Genomic DNA, 25,084 nt, shown 5'->3' with positions numbered 1-25,084 from the left:
TTGGCATGGAAAACACTTGCAAAAATAAAAAAAAATCAACTTTTATTTTTTTTTAGCTGATCTTGGCTGTTTAAACATAGGGCAGCGATGTGCAAACGGGATCGGGGGAAAATATAAAAAAAAAATAAGCATTCTAACTAAAATCTCTATTTTTCCATTATACTCAATGGCAGGCAGAAGACAACATGGCCAGTGAATAGTGATTGCTAAGGGAGTTGGCTCAGTGTGGGACATGTAACTAGGCATTAGCAGGCAAACCTATGCAAATGAGGGGAATGATACTGAATCCCAGATTTCCCCTGCATGCTAGTCAGCACCCAACAGTGTAAGAGCAGGAATAGCTTGGTGCAAGCCTAGGAGTTAGCTGACATCATGAGGGGGTGTCAGGCATACTGTAAGTGGATTGGAGCCCTGTGGCTCAGGCTTGCTCCTAGCTTAGCAGAGCTAAGCAAGGGTGTGTGTCTGAGGCTGCCTAGCACGCTTTACATTGCCTAAGCAGGTGTGCGCACCACACACCGGGTTTTAAAGGAAAAAAAAAAGTAAACAAGGAAATAGCAGCTCTGTGCACATTTTAGCACTCTGTTTGTGCGGCGCGCCCCCGGGCTCAAATAGGAAGGCAATGGGAAGGGAAAACAGCAGTAGGAAGGTAATCTAGGAGAACTAGCATAGCTGGCAGGTGAAATGTATCAGAATCAGCCAATTACACAGGCAGCAGACCAGCCTAGCCCAGAACATTACTATAAACTATGCAAACACCTTTCTCTCTGTTTTTTCCCATACTCTGCACCACTGGTGTATGCAAGTGGGGAACTTTTAACAAACAAAACAACAAAATGATAGGGGCTGCAGCAGCTATCATACATGTGGAAGAGGCTGAGGGTGGTGAGGATGAGAATGCTGTCGACCAACCCACAGTGAGAAGACGGAGAAGAGTGTACAGACCCAGGGCAACCTACTAGGGGCTACATGAGCTAGAGATAGTGGAGAGCTATAGGGTGGACAGGGACCTCTTACAGCAAATTGTTGAGCTGTGTCGGCCATGCCTGACACACAGAATTAACAGAGGAGAACCCATCCCAGTAGATACCAAGGTATGTGTAGGCCTAGGAATACTAGCTACAGGTACCTTCCAAAGCCCAACTGGGGATATCATGGTGATTTCACAGGCATCAGCATCCAGAGTATTCCATCAGTTCCTGGATGCCATGTCAGCACATGCCGGTGAGCACGTATATTTTCTCAACACCCATGAGGTGTTGGCCAGCAATATGGATCTCTTCCACCAAATAGCAGAATACCCTGAGGTGGTGGGTGCTATAGACTGCACGCACATACACATCAAAGCACCACCTGGTGAGCAGGGTAGGGTCTACATCAACCGCAAGGGCTTCACCTCCATGAACCGCCAGGTAGTGTGCAATGCCCAGGGCATTATAATGAATGTGTGTGCTGGCTGCCCTGGAAGCTATCACAATTCCCACATCTGGCATCTGATGCAGCTGTGCCAAAGATTTGCCAGTGGGGTCATCCCTTACAGTCACCTAGTGGGGAATGCTGGTTACACACTGGAACCATAGCTGATGACACCCATCAGAAATGCACACACACCCAAACAAGAATGTCATAATGAGGCAATGCACAGATTAGAATCATAATAGAGCATGTGCTTGGGATGCTCAAGTCATGGTTCCAGTGCCTGGATACATCTGGTGGAACCTTGCAGTACTCACCAGCTACATGTACCCAAATTGCCATCGTATGTGCCATGCTACAAAATATGATCCAGTGGAAACAGCTGCAGCAGGAACAGCACAAGACAGGGCCACACATCCCCCCACCAATGCCAAAGCCTGCATAGGCACAGAGTGACTCAAAAGAGGAACAACCTGAGCCTGCCCCAGTAGGCAGATGGAGGTGTGCCCAGTATGCCATGGTCTTGGCAAAGAGGCAATGCATAGCACATACACTGACACAGTAGGGACCCAGGGAATGACACCTCTCTCTGACTTGCACATACAGTAAAAGGGATTCCAAACATGACACTACCCATGCTCAACCATGTATAGGGAGTGTACTACGCATATCTGACATAGGCAGCCCTCAGTACCATCCTCAATAATGGCACACCCACAAAGTAAGTCACTCCCCTTACTGAATGCTGATTGGAGTAGTATGTGTAGTCACTTGTATCTATGGTATGGATGTGAGCATGCAAGGGAAACGGGTGGCTGAATAGGATCCCAGCAGATAGTAGACACCTATAGTGGCACCATGAGATCTGTAACAAATACGGGTGTCACCACAGCAGCCAGTACTACACAGGGTGACAAAACCCACTGCAGGAAATGTGCTGGGCCACATGCCAGCCAGGGAGGTTCAAATACCCAACAACAGTCTCAGCCAGCAGGGCAGGTGTAGACAAACACAAACAAAGGCTTTGCTAAGGCCTCTGAATTATGCCTACGGGTAACCACCCCCCCCGGCCTACACAGACAGACTACATCAGGTCAGGCAGTGGGATGTTAGTTCTGAAGGGTAGGAAGTCAGAAACGAATACGTAGGTCAATCAAAATTAAGACCTCTAGTACACTGATATGCCTCTAGTCAGCATGATAGGTTAGAATACAGAAAGAAATGGAGTAGCCAACATACCAGTACAGTCATAGCAAATGTGTACAAGTGTCAGGTGTGCCCCCCCCATCGTATGTAGAAATGTAGAAACAGTCAGGTGTGACCCCTAGTCCTAAGTAGAAATGTAGAAACAGTCAGGTTTATCCCCCCCAATCCTGTGTAGAAATGTAGAAATAGTCAGGTGTGCCCCCCATTTCTGTGTAGAAATATATAAACAGTCAGGTGTGCCCCACATCCTATGTAGAAATGTAGTAACAGTCAGGTGTGCCCCCCAATCCTGCATAGAAATGTAGAAACAGTCATGTGTGCCCCCCCAATCTGGTGTAGAGATGTAGAAATAGTCAGGTGTGCCCCCCAGTCCTGTGTAGAAATGTAGAAACGGTCAGGTGTGCCCCCCAATCCTTTGTTGGAATGTAGAAATAGTCAGGTGTGCCCCCCCCCCAATTCTGTGTAGAAATGTAGAAACAGTCAGGTGTGCCCCTCCAATCCTATGTAGAAATGTAGTAACAGTCAGGTGTACTCCCCCCACTAATATGTAGACATGTAGAAATAGTCAGGTGTGCCCCTTCCCCAATCCAGCGTAGAAATGTAGTTACAGTCAGGTGTGCTCCCTCCCAACCTCTGTGTAGAAATGTAGAAATAAACAGGTGTCCCCCCTCCCCCACAACCCTATGTAGAAATGTAGTAACATGTATGTGCAGGTATAATACCAGTGGAGCACAGATACCCAGTGGTGGCCAAGGTAGCAGGATAGATTGTAGCATTTGCACAATATGCAGGTATGTGTGTGTTAGGTTGGTGTGTGTTTCATATTCTGTGAGAGAGTGGTCAGTATGTATGCATGTTGAGGTATGACCTGGTGGCCATTGCCCACTACTTTTGATGACAGGGCCAAGTCCTCACAACTGCAGTGCCTAAGACAATTCCCACCAGTATAACACATACTAGCAGTAAGCCATTGTAAATATATGGTGGTAATATGTGTCACCATCTGAAAGATTGACATGGCATGGCTGTTGGGCTAGATATACAAGCAGTACACAGGGGAAAGTACCCCAGACATACAGTATATATTGTGTAGCTGTGAAATGGGCACACCCTTGGAATTGTACAAACAGGTATGCCTCACATTATCTGGACCTGTAATAGGGGATACCAGTGTTGTCTACCTGAACACTTGCAGATCACAAAGGAGGTAGGACTGATGTATTGGAAAACAGCTGATGTACCTGCACATGCCAGCATAACTGGAATGCCCCATGCATATCTGTGTGTCAGATGCAAGTAGTGTCCATAGCACACATGCACCTAGCTCACCCAAACACCACCCACAGGTACCTCTCTGGTTGTATCCCTGCTTTGGGTAATGGGTACAACATGACCTCACCTGTATATGGCAATAGCAAACGAATGCAGCATGCAGTGCAGGTGTCCCATGCGGGTGTGCCCCCAGCCATAGGTAGCACCCTGCCAGCATCCACACCACCTGATCAAGACTGATAGCAGGTATTGGCATGAACACCTAGCACACCTAATCTGTCACCTCAGGGGAATGTACTGTATGGTGGTCTGAGACTGTAGGACTGACAGAATGCAACGGCCTGCCACATCTGGCCCACATAAACACCAAATGGCCCACAGGCCTCTGCCAAAGGCCTGTGTCTCACAAGTACTAAGTGTTATATCATGGACACCCAAATAACAACATAACACACTCCACATAAGCCATATGCAAGGCCATGTGGACAAACCACAGTAACATGTCCACCATGTCCCACTGCATGAACTGTGGATCAACACCAAAACACAGCTGTGATGAGGTGATAACTATAGGGAAAGTATCAGTGAATGTATGCATAATGTATGGAAGAGGATAGAATAATATAGGGGGTGGAAGCATGGGCAGCATGGAATGTGCAAGGTCTGACACAAAGCTGTGTGTGCACACTATCCCTGGCTTCAAACACATAAATGAGTGGCTACATAATTGCCTGTACACTACAATAGGGGTAATGTCCTGACTCATGGTCCCTGCCTCTGGGTAACCAGTGTGAATCTGTAGAGCTGTGAGGTATTGCCACAGCAAGGTGAGGCCATACTGTCATGTCGATGGATGTACAAGTATGGGATCCTCTGTCAGCACTGAACCAAGGTGCTGAACCAGATACAGAGACCCAGCAGCAAGTGTCTGCAGCTCCTCCTCCAGAATGGCATAACTTACCATGAATATGTAGGCATCTGCCCACAATACCAGACACAGCTGCAGTCACCCTTGTCCCCCAAGACATTACTGTGAGCAAGCATGTCCACCTGACAGTACATGAGGACAGTAAACATCACAGTGTATAGCAGTATGCATGTCTGAATATCTCTTCTAACAGCAGTACCATGTAGCTGAAGCAGCACAGACACAATCACCTACAGTTCACACTGTCCCCTGCACAGTTTGTCCCCATATTGCTAAATGATTGGCGAAAACCCTACAGAAACAGTTTGCTACCTGTTGGTATACAACACAAAGGTCTGCACTGGAATACAAACTACCTGGAATCGATCCACACATTCAATACAAAAGGGCATACTGGGCATGCTCACACACTTGTCAGACAACAACATACTGAAAGGTCATACTGGGCATGCTCACACAAACAAATAAAGCCCATGTCTGCAAACAACAGTGGACCATACATATCTGGCAGTTGCAGATATTAGTGCATGCACTCCTCAGTATGCAGCAGTCATGCTTTGCACACACAGTGGATAGGAATACACACATATATCCAAGGAGAGCACACTATAATAAGCCAAAAGTAGATGTACATAGATGTGTGGAAGTGAGTGACTGTGACAAGGAGCCAGCCATCATAAGGCCTGTCCCACCCAGCACACAGCCAAATGGCTACAACCACATGAGGTGTAAATGTCACTCACTGTAGACAATAGCCACCGGTATCTGTCAGCATTACAGACTATGTTGTGCAAGTGCTACCTGTGCAGCATGACTGTACAAGGAAGTAGACATCTAGCAGTTGTATACACGTACCTACAGAATATACCTCTGCATGTGCCCGCATGTGATGTGTCAACCTCTAGATGAATGGGTTATGGCTCATGCACACACACTGCCCTCCCCATAGCCCTACTATGACAAGCCTGCTGAGGTCATTTACTTTGAAATACACCTTTGAGAAAAGTGTAGCCCAGTAATTTCCATCACACATCCTATAACTGCGTACTGCTGTAGTGTGATAAACTAGTTAGGTAGGACTTCTAATCCCAGATATGACAACTGTGTGTGTGTGTGTCCCTGTCTGTGTATGGAGCAATACATTTTAGGCTAGTCACACACACTACAATTCAAATGCCCTACTTTGGCAAGGCTGTTGATGTCATTCACTGTGAAATACACCTTTGTGAAGAGTGTATCCCAGGAATCTCTGTGGTGCATCCTATAACTGTGTACTGCTGTAGTGTGATAAACTAGTTAGGTAGGAGTTCTAATCCCATATGTGGCAACTGTGTGCGTGTGTCTCTGTCTGTGTATGGAGCACTGCTTTTTAGGCTACTCACACTCACTACAATTCAAATGTCCTACTTTGGCAAGGCTGCTGATGCCATTCACTGTGAAATAAACCTTTGGGGAAGAAACACTCCAGTAAACCCCATGACATGTCCTATAATAGCATAATGCTGTAGTGTGATATAGAACTCTGATAGGGGTTCTATTCCCACACATGGCAGGTGTGGATGCTTGTGTTTCTATGTCTGTGTAGGGAGCAATGCTTTCTAGGCTACTCACACTCACTACAATTCAAATGCCCTACTTTGGCAAGCCTGCTGATGTCATTCACTGTGAAATACACCTTTGGGGAAGGCATACTCCAGCAATCCCCGTGGTGTGTCCTATAACAGCATAATGCTGTAGTGTAATATAGAGCTCTGGTAGGGGTTCTATTCCCACACATGGCAGATGTGGATGTTTGTGTGTGTTTCTATCTCTGTGGAGGGAGCAATGCCTTTTTAGGATAGTCACACTCACTACAATTCAAATGCCCTACTTTGGCAAACCTTCTGATGTCATTCACTGTAAAATACACTTTAGAGAAGAAAGTACTCCAGTAATCCCCATGGAGTGTCCTATAATAGCATAATGCTGTAGTGTGATAAAGAACTCTGGTAGGGGTTCTATTCCCACACATGGCAGGTGTGGATATTTGTGTGTTTGTTTCTATATCTGTGTAGGGAGCAATGCTTTTTTGTCTAGTCATACTCACTACAATTCAAAAGCCCTACTATGGCAAGCTTGCTGATTTCATTCACGGTGAAATACTCCCTTGGGAAGGCATACTCCAGTAATCTCCATAGTACATCCTATAACTGCATAGTGATGTAGTGTAATAAACTAGTTAGGTAGAGTTCTAATCCCAGACATGGCAGGTGTGTGTGTGTGTGTGCCTCTATGTGTCTGTGTTTGTCATTCGTATCCTGTATGGAGGTGGCTGTGAGTGTGTAACAACTGAACTCATTGTGTAGTGGGTTTTGCAAATTTCTTATATAGTGGCCCTAGTATATGTCACAATGTCCACCTTACAGAGATAACAGATGTGAAATAGCCAAGAGGCTGGGGTGTAAATCCATACCCCTACATGTGACATCAAGGCTATGTTGGTAGAATCCTGCATATTACCCACTGATAGTAACAATGGTGTGAATGCAGTGGGCTACAGAGGGCATGGCACCCTTTCCATCAGCCCAATAGGCACGTACATGCAGAGAGTGCACCTTCCCGATGTTCCCCACTGAACACCTGTGGTGCCATCAAATGTGACCACAAAGGGCAATCCATGCCTTAAACACATGCTCTGTATGGACAGATGCCAATGACACCAGGGAATACTTGTATCAAGCTATCAATGTAGGTGCAGGGTCAACCTGCTGTCCATTACCAGTTCCCGCCACATGAGGCCAGGACTGGCACATCTGATGATAACAATCTGTGTACACAACATGGGCCAGACACCCCAGGTACAGTTACACATGTCACTGTACATGTATGTGGGACATGTGCACATCCCAGACACCATCCATGTCATGGACTAAGGAACACATACATGGCATGCAATGCACAGCAATGGCCACACAATAGTTACCCAGGTGACTGGATGGTGGATACAATACCAACCTGTGTGGGCCAATCCAGGCACTACACCACTGAGTCACACTGCAGACCATTGTCATGTGGTCTAATGCCAAGGTATACCCATCACCTAGCCTTCTATAGCTGTCTGGCACAGTCGACCACTACACACCTGTGAAGCAATGCACCAAGGCATGTCAGTACTGGCACCCTGTGTCTGTGTGTGTGGTGTAAGATGCCTATGACCACATTCACACTCACCACAACCACCATTGGCATACTGAAGCATGCTGTCTGATGTCAGACACCTCCACATACCCTTTGCTCATATAACCTCTGGATAACCCCTGTGGTGCATGTGATACCTGCACAGTACTGTATTGTGGCAATCTAACTAGTGAGGAGTTGTATTCCTGACCCTGCCAAGTGTGTCAATGTGTGTGGGTCCCTGAGAGAGTGTGTCTGTGTTGACGCTGACACTTGTTCATGTGGACAAGTGTACTACACCTCCCTTATAGCTAGCATATCACTGTTGCAGATGTCACTCACCATCACATATATGGTTGGAGGGCTCCTCAACATGTAACCTATGTGGCGCATCCAATATCTGAATAGACAAGTGATAGCAGTACATAGTCAGTCAGGAGTCTGATACCCTGTACTGGTAGGTGTGTGACACAAACATGCTTAAATTTTACTCTCCCACCCCTCCCTGGCCTATCTTTGCCTATGTCTGCCTCTCTCACTCCCTCTCTGGTGGATGTGGAGACTTACACCTGCTTTTATTATGCAGCAGCATGTGTATTGTAAGTGATGCTCATGATCAGCTGATGGCCTCTGCAGGAATTGCAGCCCTCCTCTAGCTGATTGCATGTGGAACAGTTGTGGTAACATTCCCCATAGCCAATTGCATGGAAACACACTCCAATATCTAGGAACATCATGTTGGTGTTGGGCCTTTTCATTCATTGTCGGCAGGACCTAGATCTGTTGTTTGGCAAACAGCATCACAGATGGAGTGGGGATTTACCTCTAACAACATACACTGTGGAAACAGGCCAACACACAGGAGGGGGATGTGCCTGACATGTCTACAGAATGTAAGTGCTGCTATACTGCATTTTGAGTAATGTTAGATTAATAGAGTGTGTGTGGATATGGCTGTCCTACATGTTTTAACACCTGTCATGTCAGTGCTATGTTTATGAGGAAACCGCCATCTGTAGGGTCATCTGCAGACTGGGCAGTGTGTGGTGTTTTTTGTTTCTTGTGTTACCCACAGAACACCTATCTGTGAACTGCAGAAGAATAGTGTGAGGACTGCATTCAGTACATCGTGACAGCCATGAGAGTTACTGACGTCATATCCCTCATAGGACATATGTTGCAACAAACCCTATTACAACAGTAAATGTATGAGGTTATCACAGCAACATGTCAATATTGGCCCTTTGTTTGTGCCTCCAGCCACAACTCTGTCAACCTTTGTACATATGTCATGCAGTAAGAGGTGCTTATGTTCTGTACACCATATTTATTGACATCATATCTGATTACAAGCGAGTGAGATATCAGACTGCTACACATGTTATGTATAGTAGGGGTTATATCTGAGGACATAACCTGGGCATTCTGTGGTTGTGTGTACAGTACTGGGGTCTGTTTACTTATGGTGATTGTCAACAGTGTGTGTATTGTGAATATGTATCTTGGCTTGTTTACAGACTTTGGTAGATGTCATTGTTCTTGATCCTATTCTATCTGATGTTACATGCTGCTCCACTGTATGTTACCCTATCGGTTTATATGTTTGTAGGGCCAAACACACACATCTCGTACCACATACAGGCATGGACCACACTGTGTATCGGGACAGTATATGTAGTGTTAGTGTGTGAGTGGCACATATGAGGATGGTGTTGATCAGATAGTCTATATACTGTAATATTATACTAACTTACCATATGTGGCTGTGGCTGTGTTCACATTGGTTGTGGTTATGCACTTTTACATGGGTGTCTGTTAATCTGTGCTGTGACATGCCTGTAGAGCCTGCTATATATGCAGGTACATGTGTATTCCCCCATAGGAAATGTAGGCCAGTGTTGTGGCAGTCTGCCTATAGCCTGCACAGTGCTTTGTTACATGCTTAGCAGCTTAGTGTACTTACCCAGTGAGATATGTCCAGATACTTGCCAGATATACTGCTGCTGGGCCACCATAACAGTCATGTATGTCAGACAAAGCAGTGGGATGCTGTACAGATGTATGTCACTAACTAGTGGGTAGTATGTGGCCATGGCACCTCTGTTCCAGTGGTTGGTATGTGTCAGGACAGGCAGGGGTGTGTGAATGCATAACCTATGGGGGGAAATATATACCAGTATTTACAAGATATACCCATCTACATGGCTGTTAACATCCACATTGTCAGGCTTGGTCTACATGTCTTGCACTAAGGGGTTCTGTGTATACCTCTGGACTGACCAGAGTGTGTTAGACTGTCCACATATATTGGCCATATATCTGCTGTAGTCCACAAGATCATTACTGTGCTAGCAGTGGTACTGTACTATGATGTCCTTAGGATGTCTGTCAGTAGCCAATGGTGCACATGTTAAAAGCAGATGTGACCTTCCACACACATGTCTGTGAAGACAATCCCTATTACAGTAGCAATAGTCTACAAATATACCTGCAATACATACTGACATCCCCTTGCACTAAGAGGTTGGGATTATTGGGGCTGAGGTAGGGTTCCACTTCATGTTCAGGACATATGGTGAACATATATGTATATATAATTATCCATATATCTATATAGATATATACACATATACATATCAACATACATAGATGGATATGTATATGTACATATATATATATATATATATATAAACAGTCAGATATGTACATATACAGAGCAATATATGTCTACACATATACAGACAGAGATACATACGCATGGATATCTACATATATATTGACAGTAATAGGTGTATCAGATGAGATATGTATGCACATATAGATATCTACATATATATCCAAATAAATAGGCATATCTGTACACATAGGATGTGCATATATATATATATATATATATATATATATATATGTATATAGATATATATATATATATATATATATATATATATATATATATATATATATATATATGTATAATGTATAAATATATATATATATATATATATATATATATATATATATATATATATATATATGTACATACGAAGAGATGTACACATGGCTATATATATGTTGCACTATACATACATATGTATGAGTATACATGTGTATGTACATGTAGACATATATTGACCTATCATATGTATATATCCATATTCCTGTCATGTGTAAACCTCATGGTTGTGCATACCCTCCCAGCTGTATCTCACCGTATGTATCTGCTATGTGTACATTATGATAAAGCAACATATGTGATGCAACAGTCATATTAATAACAAGTACTACGCAATTGTGGAAGTAAAGGCAATTATTCAATACTACTCAATATGTGTATTGACAGATATATTGGTAAAACAGCAGCTGTCTTCACAGTGGTCATGGCATAGTGGTTAAGTGTTGTGACTATAGTGTACAGGGTCCTGGGTTCAAGATCCTGCAAGGGCTGTTCATTTTGTTGTTGGGCAGAACAAGGGCTGTTGGATACAGAGTGGTTAAGGCAGTTTTGAGCAGCTTTAAGTGGGGTTTCATGGGTTTGCATGAAGCTTAGCGATGCTAAGCTATGGGTAAACGTATGGGCGCTTACACAGTGTAGGCTTCACTTACCAGTGTGCAAATCAGTTCAGCTGTTATATTGCAGCAATGTTGATACTTGCTAAGCATGGCTTAGCCTTGGTAACCAGTTCACACCACCCAGTCTGATAACATAGCAGGGTAACTGTAATAAGTGTATGTAATGCCATGTAGAATACATGTGCCTATGTGCTGTCATTACAGTAGCAAGGGATGTGAGTGTCATGTTTGGGGCAGAGATGTATATGAGGCCTGTACAGCACTGTCATCCATGTGAATTTGTTACATACAGGTGTAGTAGCCCAGGGTACGTGCTGTCACACTGGCATGTAGTGTATCATGGCGGTACTACTGTTGACAGTGCTTACCCAGGCAAAAGCAGAGTGCTAAATGTAGTACTGACAACAGGCACACCTGCAGGCATAGCTGGACTCTGAGGCCTCCCTGTTTTATACCTGGTGTGTGAGCTGTGTCACAATATATAACCCCTACTGGGTAATGATCTGAGATGTGGAATGTAACTGTAGACTACCATCTGTACAGCACATGTTAGTGAGGCTTCTGACATGTAGTTATGGCATACATATTGCTGTCAAACATCTATCTGTCAACACACTCGTCCTACTGCATAGCTACCTGCCAAGCTGATAACTGTCAGTCCCTGTAGAGATGTGCAGATGGCAGGTATCCAGCTGGGATATGTACAGGCATCCTAAGCTTCACTGACACTGGCATGTCTGCCCAGCTGTGTAAGCACTGGCACATATAGGAGATGACAACCTGTACGCACCACATGCCATGGGTACCTCCACTACACTACCACAGTCAACAGAACATGCTTGGGTACAGGTCTCCATCACAGACACTAGCCATGTGTTGTAATGCATGTTGCATACATGTCAACTTGATAACCTCAGTGCCCATGTGCAGCAGGCACCTGGAGGATTGGCTATTGCATGTCATTCTCACCCTGAAGGCCTTCACAGTAGTGTCTGTTGATAGCTTGCCTGCTGCCACATGGCAGATGGCAGGATACCACTGTACACACAACCCCTACACAACACATCTCTCCTTGGACAAAGCTAGGTACACAGCTATGACCACCTACAGCAATGCACCCCTGTACATGTGTACGTGTGCATGACTAAGTATAGCAGTGTCTGTGTGTTAGCACACCTGTACTTGGGAATTCCATGAGGGCCTTCACAGCCACCTCAACACCCATTGCCATAGTCAGTTGTAGCTGCTGCTGTATGGGACATTACATGTACCCTGTTAAGCTCCTCTCCATACTGGCTACACAAGCCTTGCAGTACCAGCACAACAGTGTTGTACAAATGGGTTGATAGGTATGGGATACCTATTGTGTTCTGGCAAGTGTATGTATGTGTGCATGTCCGTATATCTGTAGGGTACAGCATTCCGAGGCCACATACTCCTATTACAATACCCATTGCCACACAGTAGTACAGATAGTGTTGTTGCTGCCCATAGGTGAGGCATGACAATGCAACACCCTACTATGTGTGTGGCATGTGCATTAGATGCATATGCCCGTATAACCACTGTTGGGGTATACTATGGGTTGTATCGCAGTCTTGGCCAATGTGTGATGGTGGGTATGGCAGATTGTCATCATGCATTTCAGGGAGTACAATATGCACTGTAGGATGTGGGTGCTGTGTACACTGTCATTACACCAAGGTACACCCGGTATATGTCCCATGTACCACGTTATGGTTACCACTGTCACCATCAACCATACAGGTAACTGATACCACAATCCAGGCCAGTTATGCATGTGCTGTGTGCAGCCTACCTGTAACACATTGGACACACAGTCAAGTTAGTTAGCAGTGGTAGGCCCTGGTCTCTCAGGTGTGTGTCTTGTTATGTGTCTGTTAATGTGTATATGAAGGTATGCCACACTATGTATTGTCCATATACACCCATTACATCCCCCATTAGCATAATGTACATGTCTGGGGATGTTATGCATGTAACATGTAACCTGAGACACACCTCCCCCTAAACGCTGTGTGGTGTGTGCAATGTAAGCCGCACACTTCAGTATCACTATATACCTAGGTAGGGGTCTAGTCCCAGTGTTGCCAAGTAACAGTGTGCATGTATGTGGATGGGTCTACATCAGGTTGCAGTGTATACACGCTCCAGCGGGTCACCTCTCCACGTGGCACAGGCAATAACTGTTATACTAACCTGTGACATGTGTTCAACTGTACTCCAGATATGTCACAGCCATGGTGTCACCACAGTGCCATACCCCGTTGTGGAATATGACTGCAGACCATCCTCGTGCTGACACATGTATACCTACAACACAAATGGATAACATTATAGAGACCAAAATCAACCAGTGTTACTAACAGCTATAATGCATCATTGCTGGATGGCTACACTACCTGATATATATTCATTACATTTCACTCCTTACAACATGTTACACTGCAGTACTGTGGTACACTGTAGTACAGTCACCATGTGCATCAGAACCATATTAGCCTGTTCCTGCATTGATGGTATGGATGACAGGGATGTGGCACAGGTATTATCATATACACAGGGCATCCTCGTGCTGACACATGTACACCTACAACACCAATGAATAACATTATAGAGACCACAATCAACCAGTGTTACTAACAGCTATAATGCATCATTACTGAATGGCTACACTACCTGATAAACGCATTACACTTTACTCCTTACAAGATGTTACACTGCAGTACTGTGGTACACTGTAGTACAGTCACCATGTGCATCAGAACCATATTAGCCTGTCCCTGCATTGATGGTATGGATGACAAGGATGTGGCACAGGTATCATCATATGCACAGTGTGTGTTGTTGGTTTGCCAGAGGCCAAGTGTGGGCCATACATTTGACACCATGTGCATGGGTGAGGGATGTACTGAGGTGATCTGGGCATGGTGATGTGGTGTGTGTAGGTATGGGGTTGCCCTAGGTGTGTTTGTATAGTGTGTGATTATGCATGCACACAGTTCTGCCATGTGGCTGCCCTACACAGGTATTTATGGACAGCTGAAGACCATACTTGGCAGGGTGTGCAGTTCACTGCCTCTGGCCATGTACATATGACCGTGCCTGCCAGGGGATCCTTGGGCATGTCCAGGTACAGGTCTCGATGTGCTACTCTTACCTGCCGATGACAAATGTCCACTGGTACCAGGTCCCTCCTGGGACTGGCCAGGATCATGTACATGTGGCTTGCTGTGATGTGGTGTGGACAGCACACCCCTGCACTGCTGGGGCTGGTACTGCCACTATGGGAGCCCCTTGGTGTCCTAGCACATCCATGTTGACAGCCAGCTGTTGGTGTTGCTGGCCTATGTCCATGCAGCCATTGCCACACCCCCAGCACACGTTCAAGCACAGACATACCATGGGTGATGAAGGCCATCATTTCACCATGCTGTCTATCCATGAGCTCAGTATAACAATGGATGGCACCAGAAATTTCACGAATTTTGTCACTTACAGATGTGAGAGCAGCCCTCTGCAGCCTCAGGCCCTGTCTGGTGTAATGTTCCTTATGTGCCTGCATCACCATGACAGCCTGAAACACGCATCTGCTGGTACCAGCTATGTCGCCTCTGCCAGGGGCATGATGTCCAATGGCCCTACCATGAGCACCCTGGGACATCTGCCTATGTGGTGCCCTGCTGGACATCTGGCTATGCCTGCTGTGACCAGACACAGTAGGCATGGTTACCACACTTTCCTGTGCACTGCCACAAAACGCCAGCTGTCCCTCTGCTATGGCCACTGGTGATATGGTATGTATAGGCACTGAAACTGTATGCGGGGTTGGGGTGGCTAAAAGGGGGATGTCAAATGATGGAGCAGTGTCGGCCCCTGACAACACCACTTGTGCCTCAACAGTACTATCATCATCTTCGGTGTCTGTATGGACACCAACATCAGATTGCATGCAGGAGGGACCCTGACCCACCTCGCCACCTGTGGGGGAAAACAATAAATGCACTTTAAAACCTGTACAGGATTGCCCAACAGTATACACACACACACACACACACACACACACACACACACACACACACACATACACACACACACACACACACACACACACACACACACACACACACACACACATATACATACCACCGTAATACCTACCTGTCCGTGACTTTACAGACAGTCCCATGTATATGTCCATGTCTACCCTAGCCTGCATCACACTTGGTAAAATACATACATTGATACCACTCATTAACATATCAGACCTCTAAATGCCTATACAAGTGATCAGAACACAAGACCTGTTACTGCCTGACCTGTGTGTAGTGGTTTTAGATGGCCTCACTTCTGTCACTCGGTGTTCACCCTGTGTATGTCTGGACCTCATGAGCATGGCACCTATATTTGTGGGCTACTATGTTCTATCCATAATATCATGCACTGGTGCGTCATGTGCATGTAATGCTCAGTACATGCCAGATATGCTGCTCAATCAGCTTATTATGTGACAACTGTAATATTTGAGCAAAATAATACGAATACAGAGTGCAGTTGGTTGCAGTAAAATAAAATGGAATAAATGTAGAAACTGCACACAACTTACAAAGCAGAAACTTTTAATAAAATAAAATAAAAAAAGGTAAGTGCTTTCATGACTCACAGGCCGCTTCATCAGACAATACTAAAGTTAAGGTCATATCCTTATATAGTGCTGTAAAATCATGTGGTACAATTAGGCATTTAAAGAAATAATACTCATCTTAAGCAATCGTGATACAGTTAAGAATTAAAAGAAATAAATATTCATAAGCATTAAAATATATATGTAAAGACATTGTAAGATAATTACTACTAGAGTCTATACATAATACATAAATAGATAAATAAACATATATTTAAAAGTCTATAATTTAATTATGAATATTTCATAAAATACATAATGCATATTCAATACTTATGTTTAAGAGCTCATGCTTTTAAAAAAGGTTTCAAGCAAAACATATTATTTAAGCCTGGAAATGTTTCTGCATTGAATAAAAGAATCCATTTTTGTTCGGCGGCTTCAGTACGGTTTTCTAAATCACCACCTCTAATAGTATTGTCAATGATTTGTAAAACTAAAAATTTAAAAACTTGTGATGAATCTGTATGCATAACATGAGTAGCTAAAGCATTAGTTGCCTTTTTATTTCTAATGTCTCTGTTATGATCCAAAAGTCTATCTTTAAATGACCTATTGGTTTTACCTATATAGTATGCATGACAAATTTGGCAGAAGGCAAAGTAAACGACATTTTCAGTTTTACAATCAGCATAGTGCTGCAAGGAAATTGTAAAGTGACAAGTAGGATGGGTGTAAAAAGCATGACTATAAATGTACTTGCAAGCAGAACAGTTTCTACATGAGAAAGTGCCTATTCTACTAGAAATAGATCAAGTAGAATGCATGAGTTTATAACAAAGATGCTGTTTAAGTGATTTGTTATTTCTAAAAGAAAATGATGAGGTATTACCAAAAATGTTCAGGGAATTAGGGACGGTACTTAAAATGTTCCAATGTTTCTTAATAATGTCACAGTAACTATCAATGTCACTAGAATATTGTAAGGCCCTCTAAATTTATCTGAAGGTTGAGTTAGAGTTTTAACTGTCATTTGTCTATTATTAGTAGTATTTGAAGTATTTAAAAATGGTTCACATCTAGTGGCTCTGTATGTCCATGCTTCTTGAATTATGTTTTCTATGTCCCTTTCTGAATATCCTCTCTCCAAAAATTCAAATGTAAGATCTGTAAGAGCTTTTTTGACATCTGTGTCATTATTGTGTAGCCGTAATATCCTAAATACTTGCCCCTTAAGCACATTTCTGGAAATATGCCTAGGATGCATGCTCTTTTTATGGAGAAGGGTATTATTCTTAGTGTGCTTCTTGTTTATACTACTGGAGACATTATTAAGTTCAGAATTAATAAGTAGTATATCAAGATATTCAATTTGACTATCAGAATAGTTACATGTAAACTTGAGAAAATGTATAGTACTCTGCATAACTGTAACAAAATGCTCTAGTTCTACTAAATCTCCCTTCCATAACAAGAAAATGTCATCCACAAAGCGCACATACCAAAGAATATGCTCAAAGTATTGATTGGTTGGTGTAAGGATAAATGTATGTTCCCAGTGTGCTAAAACAAGGTTGGCATACGTATTGGCACAAGCTGTGCCCATCGCTATACCAACTTTCTGTAAATATATGTTATTTTCAAAGACAAAAATATTGTTTTCAAGCACAATTTCTAAAAGTGCACATATTAACATCACTTTACTAGCTAAAAAACAATTGTTGACAGTTAAAAATTCTCTGATAATATCAACACCTAGATCATTAGGAATGCATGTAAAAAGTGACTCTACATCAAGTGTAACAAAAATGTAATCATTATTAATAGTTAACAATCGGGTTTGAAGTCTTTCAAGGAAAGACTTTAAATCTTTTAAAACAGTATGACATGTCTAAAACTGTGTACAAGTTATTCTCTAGATAAATTGATAGATGCTCAGTACACCAGTCATGGCCTGCTACAATTGGTCTCATGGGTGGGGTGTTGTAGTTCTTATGTATTTTCGGTAGTCCATAAATTGAAGGAATTAAAGGATAGGCTATATTAAAAAAATTAAATAATCCATCATTAATAAGATCTGTCATTAAGTCAAATATTAAAAAGGACACTTTTTCCATGATGCTATTTGTAATACGCTTAGAAATACATTGATACGTATTAGTGTAATTTAATAGAAGCATCATTTGCTTAAAATACAATTCTTTGTCTAAGACTACAATTCCTCCCCCCTTGTCAGCTGGTTTAATGACAAGTGACTGCACATTTCTTAATTCATTTAAGGCTAGAATATCACTGCTAGTCATGTTATAAAATTTACATTTAGTTCCTTCACAGAAAAGCTGTCTAAAGTCAACTTCACAAACATTGATAAAAGATTGAACTACTGAGTCAATAATCGGACTACATGTACTAGGTTTTCTAAAGGAACTTGTGTGATTGACATTATTGTTGGAAAATATTGTTTTTAAAGTCAATTGTCTTCCTAAAAGTCTTAGGTCTTTAAGCATTTCAGCATGGTCTGCCTTATTTGAAGGAATAAATGATAGACCTTTGTTTAGTAAGTGAATTCGTTCCTCTGTTAAATCAATAGAAGAAATGTTAAAAATCAAACCTATGGTTACTGGCGTCTCCTTTTTACCATTGACTGATTTTTGTCCATGCTTGCAGGTTGCTGCAAGCTTCCTTTTCTCGACCTGTTTCTCGAGCGGTCCTTGATTGGTAGGGGGTCTTTTATTTGTAAAAAAACCTCAGAAACCTTTGTTTCAGTCAGAGGGAACATATTATTTGAAACAGTTGGTTCAATAAACCCAAAGGAATCCTTAACAGTACAAATGCGCATGTTAAAAGTGGAAGGAACATTGTTAACATCAATAGAAAGTGTCCTTATGCGAAAAAGGAGTATCCGTTTAAGTTATAGATGTAGATGCTTCTGCATTACGTTTAATTTCTCTGTTATCAGTTAATGTAGCAGTTCTTTGTGGCTGCGAAGAAACTGTTGCAAATGTAGAACAGACAGTTGTGGGCATCACACTAGCATTGTGATTTGACACATTTGATTGGTTCAACTGTAGATTTGTATTTCTAGCCGACATTCTCTCGGCGGCAAAAATCTCTTGGCCAAGAGAAAACATGCTGAGTACAAAAATCTTTGTGATCCCTTTGCAACTTCTTAACTTTGGTTAATTGCAAGCGTTTCTCATAAGAAACAATGTTATCTTGCAGTGAATCAAGTTTATCAGTAACAGTGTTAGAACTGAAACGTTTGAAAATGTCATTCTGACAAACAAGAATGTCATTTTTTAATTCATTCTCTATTGGTAAAAAAAATAATTCATAAATGTATATATATTGTGCACTGGATTGTTATATTGTGATCTGTTCTGCTTGCAAGTACATTTATAGTCATGCTTTTTACACACATCCTACTTGTCACTTTAAAATTTCCTTGCAGCACTACGCTGATTGTAAAACTGAAAATGTTGTTTACTTTGCCTTCTGCCAAATTTGTCATGCATACTATACAGGTAAAACCAATAGGTCATTTAAAGATAGAATTTTGGATCATAACAGAGACATTAGAAATAAAAAGGCAACTAATGCTTTAGCTACTCATGTTATGCATACAGATTCTTCACATGTTTTTAAATTTTTAGTTTTACAAATCATTGACAGTACTATTAGAGGTGGTGATTTAGAAAACCGTACTGAAGCCGCCAAACAAAAATGGATTCTTTTATTCAGTGCAGAAAAATTTCCAGGCTTAAATAATATGTCCTCCTTGAAACCTTTTTTAAAAGCATGACCTCTAAAACATAAGTATTGAATATGCATTATATATTTTATGAAATATTCATAATTAAATTATAGACTTTTAAATATATATTTATTTATCTATTTATGTATTATATATGGACTCTAGTAATTATCTTACAATGGGCAGGATTCACAAAGCCTCCATGTAAGAGTTATAACTCATACACGGAGGCTGCAGTTAAACGGAGTGATGTCAGCATGCTCTGCATATTAATGAGAGCATGCTGAATCACACTTAAGGCCAACACGGTCTGTGTAAGACAGTAGGGGGCGTGTCTGTAGGCCAAGCCCTGTAAGCAGACACGCCCCCAGAAGAGGAAAAGTACCCAAAGTAAACACCCACGACAGAGTCCACGGAAATGTGAATAAACAGAACACAACACATGCCCCCACAGACTATGAACAGAAAACATATAAATAAACATGTTTTATATATTTTTTTAAATTGTAAAAATGTTTAACCGTGAGTGCGCTCGTTTGCGCGGGCGTGCCCGTAGTGCAGCTACAGTTAGCAGTCAGTGGGAAAGCATATAAGAACTAAATATGCAAAATAAGCCAGGAAGCAATAGCATAGCGGTAGAGATGTTGGCTGAAGAGCAGCCATTCATGGTTCGAGCCCCCACAACACCAATTTTTTTTTTTCAAAATAAGCAGGAAAAAAGTCCCTGACAAATATGTACACATAGAACCACAATTTATGTAAAATGTAATGAAATAGCCCATTTATATTGAAGACATGTGAGGTAACAAAAGAATAAAAAATGCCAGATGTGCTCATAGCTGAGCTACAGTTTAACAGAGTGAGTGCATCTTCCCGTAGATGAGCAGTGGTTTAACTGGTGCAAAATGAGTGCCCGTAGCTGAGCAGTGGTCTAACACACTAAATCTATGTGCCCCTAACTGAGCTGAGCGTAATATGCATGCCGATAGCCAAATGAGGCTTAAACCAGCGTATCCCATTTGCGCGGAGCTGCGCACCGCGCAAACAAGCTAACCGACGGGCAACGTTGAGCAAGCCGTATCAAAACTGCCTTTACACAGACACACCCCTCAGCATGTCTAGACAGTCATGAAAAATAAAAAAACAGTGGCCAGGTTCGAACCCAGGATACTATACACCATAGTCAAGGTACAAAACCACTAAGCCATGACAGCAGTACCTAGAAATGCAATAATAGCTAATATATAGGAATGAATACAAACTACAGCATGACAATGCAGGTTTACTGAAGTTGATACAATTCCAAAATGGCCAATCACAGATATGTGTGGGAAAAATGGACTATATAAGCCGCATAGGCGGGAATACACAACATAAACGATTGTAGAACTGACCTGCAGGCAGAATGACAGGAGTAGGAGAGGATAGTTGCTTCTGAGCACAGAGGTGGGGTGTTGAGGAGTCCAGGTACATAGTCTGGCTCCTAGTCCATAATCATGAGGCCCAACTCATGCAGGGCCAGGTCCTCTGGGGAGCATACAGGGCTGAGGCGTGGGACCGGTTGGCTCATGATCTCACCAGTGCCACAGGGATTCCAAGGACTGGTGAGCAGGTCCGTCACCACCATGCAGACCTGAAGAGACACAAGCAGGACCAACTGAACCTTTGGATCCAGGAGGCCCGGCAAACACCCAACGCCCCACTACTGAGTAAGTAACATTTAATTATGTATGTAAGAAATTAAACTAGCTGATATTATGGAGATGTGTATTCCAATATTACTTCATTTATATTACAGCTGCAGGTGTCCATTCTGCGAACCGCAGAGCCTATGGCGATAGGCTGGTGCGGTTGTGCCACCAGGCAGGTCAGTAATCCACTACCAGTAACCGTAAAGAAATATAAAAGTATGACAGTCAGCAAAAGAGTGCAGTGTAGTCAGTAAGGAATAAAATCTGCAAGTAACAGTGTGAAAGTGTCTGCAAGTCTTGCTTGATTACAAAAGTGTGTTTCAGCCTGTAATTTAAACCGAAAAATGAAACTGTCTGACATATATTCTGAAATAAAAATGCCCTACCTGTAAGAAAATAGTACACAACCTGCAGCAGGCTGAGAAGTATAGCTGCAGAAGATGATGAAATCACGTGTGAAATATATCCCTGTGGAAATACTGAAACATGACAGAAGTGAGACTGCTGGAAAGGATTGTAATAACTACAAGTAAAACATGTCAATAAAGCCTAGAAGTAAGTACCATCCTGAATAGTAAAATGAAAGCAAGTGAGAGAGTGTGAGAAAGTGTCATGAATCCAGCAATACAGTAGTAATAACCCCTGAATAAAGTATACTGCAGTCAAGACAGAATGAAATGCATGTGAGATTCAAAACCAAACAGCAAAATCTGTTCAAAGTGTTGCTGCATGTGGAATGTGTATCCCAAAATCTGGATATGTTGCTCTCAGTCTGAAATATGCAGATAGGATGATTGTCTGATATACCAAACATCCACACTTGTCTACAGCTATATAAAGCAAATGTAGCAAGATGATGTAGCTGAACAAAGCTAGATATGAATGTGTATGAAGAACACTAAAATGTATATTGATGTTGCAGTAACAGTCCTATCACCAAGTTGAAATAGTTATCATATAGGAAACTGTAGTTAGAACAGTAGTGTGTATATAACTGTAGCTATTAGAAATGTATAGCATATGTATTGTTCTTCGAAGGTGTTAATATTACTTTCTTTACCCCACCCTATAACCACATATAACCCATTCCACGTGAAAATGGTATGTGCAATCACAATTAACACCCCTGGACGTTTGTCCTGTTGGGTCATATATATCTGCATGTCTGTTGATGCATCTGCCCTGTTCATACATCCGCACCTGATGGCCTGTTGCCATCAATTAACCCTGCATGTTGTTGCACTGTGTATTCCTGTTCAAATTATGCATGTGTTATGCACGCTGTTCAATGGTGTGAATATCTGGGTGTTTGGTTAATGGGAATACTAATGCATGCTGTTACAACTAATTGTGAATGGTATTATATGTCACTAACCCAAACTGTCATGACATAATGCAAAACATAGGACGACAGGGAAGGCGGGTTCCAGCGGACCCACCTCTCCCACCTCAGCTGGCGAGTGCACCTGGCCGGACCCTCCTCCGGTGGCCCTGTGCCACCTGCGGGTGGAAGCGCTTCAGGGGATGGGGCTCACCCCCCCTCTGCAAGTGTGGCCGGAGGAGAACCACCACTCACCCTCCGTAGCGTCCGGACTGTGGTGCATAGGGAGATTCGGGACTCTGTTCTTGAGCCCCTACGCCAGCTCAAGGCATGGGTGGCGCAACTAACAGGCATGCCTGTTGCCCCGCCTACACAGCCCCCAGCACAGCCCTGTCCTGGGCAGTGAAGGAACAGTGGCAACTGCCTATGGGTGGGGATATCAGTTCCACTGTTGCCATCTGTGGGCTCATGGGCTCTGGATATCCAAACCTCCATCCCTGTCAATTGTGTAACCCCCCCACACATGTCATACACCGCCCCTGTATGCGTCTTGTTTGTCTTGTCTGTTTACCTACCCAACCTACCTCCCCAGCTGTACCGACTTCCGTCACCTGACATACCACTCTCACCTGAAAAAAAAAAAAAAAGGGCACTCTGTACCCACAAAAAAATTACGCCCCATACATAGCTGCCCATTCCGCACACATGTCTGCTGGACATGGAACCTATCAATTACAATTGGCTGTACAACAAGTATTATTGTTGTCCTGACACCTCTCTCAGGGGTGGAAGGTTTCAAATGTCACACCAAATTACATACATATGCACAGCTGTTGCTGATGAAGAAATGGGCAGCTATGGGCCTTACCTACATCCCAAGCTTGTTTCCCTACTGTCTTACCTTCTTTGTGACCCCTTTTTCACCACTTTCCTGTCTCCCCATTTTCTTTTCTTTTAAAGAAAATAGCGCGGGTGTGCGCCAGAGTAAGCACCGTTAAGCGGTTGTAAGCGGGTGTGCGCTTGTGTGCGTGGAGCTAAATGCCAGTGCGCATGCGTGAGCTCCGCGCAAACCAGCGCTAACCCGGTTACAACTGCTTAAAAGTGCCTTAGTCACTTTGATTGACAGGTCCTGTACTCAGTTCAAAAGCAAAATAAAATCCCACTGTCAGTCCCGAACCCAGGAAACACTAGTCTGTACGACCTACCACTAAGCCATGACTCTTACACAAAAACATTGTGCTAAAATAAATATAACATGTAATAGTAGGGATGAATGTAAAGGGAATATAGGATGTGTAGTACACAAAGCATGTCATTTAAAATTACTGTCAAAACTACTGGATTTCCATAATAGTAGTGTGTGAACAGAAACAGCTATGCTAGTTGGCAGCTTGTAGATAATAAGGTCAGTTAAAGTACATAGATATATGTATGCATATGTACATATATATATATAAATATATATCTATATATAGTTGTAAGAGTCAATGTGCATACACACTTGCTACAGGGAACATGAGAGAGGAATGGAGAATTGTGAATATACAACACAGCCTGAATCATGAGAGAGATACTAACCTTTACACTCACAGAACACTGTCCACAGCATACCAGCATGGTCCCCGCCCTCACAATCTGAAAGGGCAACGCCTATCCCACATACCCTTTTATAGCACTGACCTGAAATCACAGTGAGAACTGCAATCAGTACACAACTGGCTGTATGCGATTAGCAAATGCTGGCTTACAATTGGTGCAGAGGCCATCACATGGACCTATGCAGATACCTACAAAAGCATCCAGTGCTAACACTCCCCACATGCAATACATTCATTGCATTGTCTGTAAGCAGACAGAGGGAGAGCGAGAAGTGAGAGAGAGAGAGCAAAAAATAAATAAATAAAAAATCAGACACTGTGACTCTGTCACCCGAAGCTGTCAGCACTGACAGTAGCAATAGCAAGCAGAAGCTGTGGTAATGCAACCAGCTGCGACAAACAGAGGTAATGCAAAGTAGCAGGTTAATAGTGTGCATACTGTGAACCCTCCAAATGTGTCATAGGTCTGTATCCATAGGTATGTCCATGTGATATGTTGTGTGTACATAGTTCCACCAAAAGGGGATGGC

This window comes from Protopterus annectens, chromosome 1.part0, assembly GCF_019279795.1.
Source record: "Protopterus annectens isolate FY-2018-M chromosome 1.part0, PAN1.0, whole genome shotgun sequence".
Classification (NCBI taxonomy): domain Eukaryota; kingdom Metazoa; phylum Chordata; order Ceratodontiformes; family Protopteridae; genus Protopterus; species Protopterus annectens.
This window is presented reverse-complemented; position numbering follows the sequence as displayed.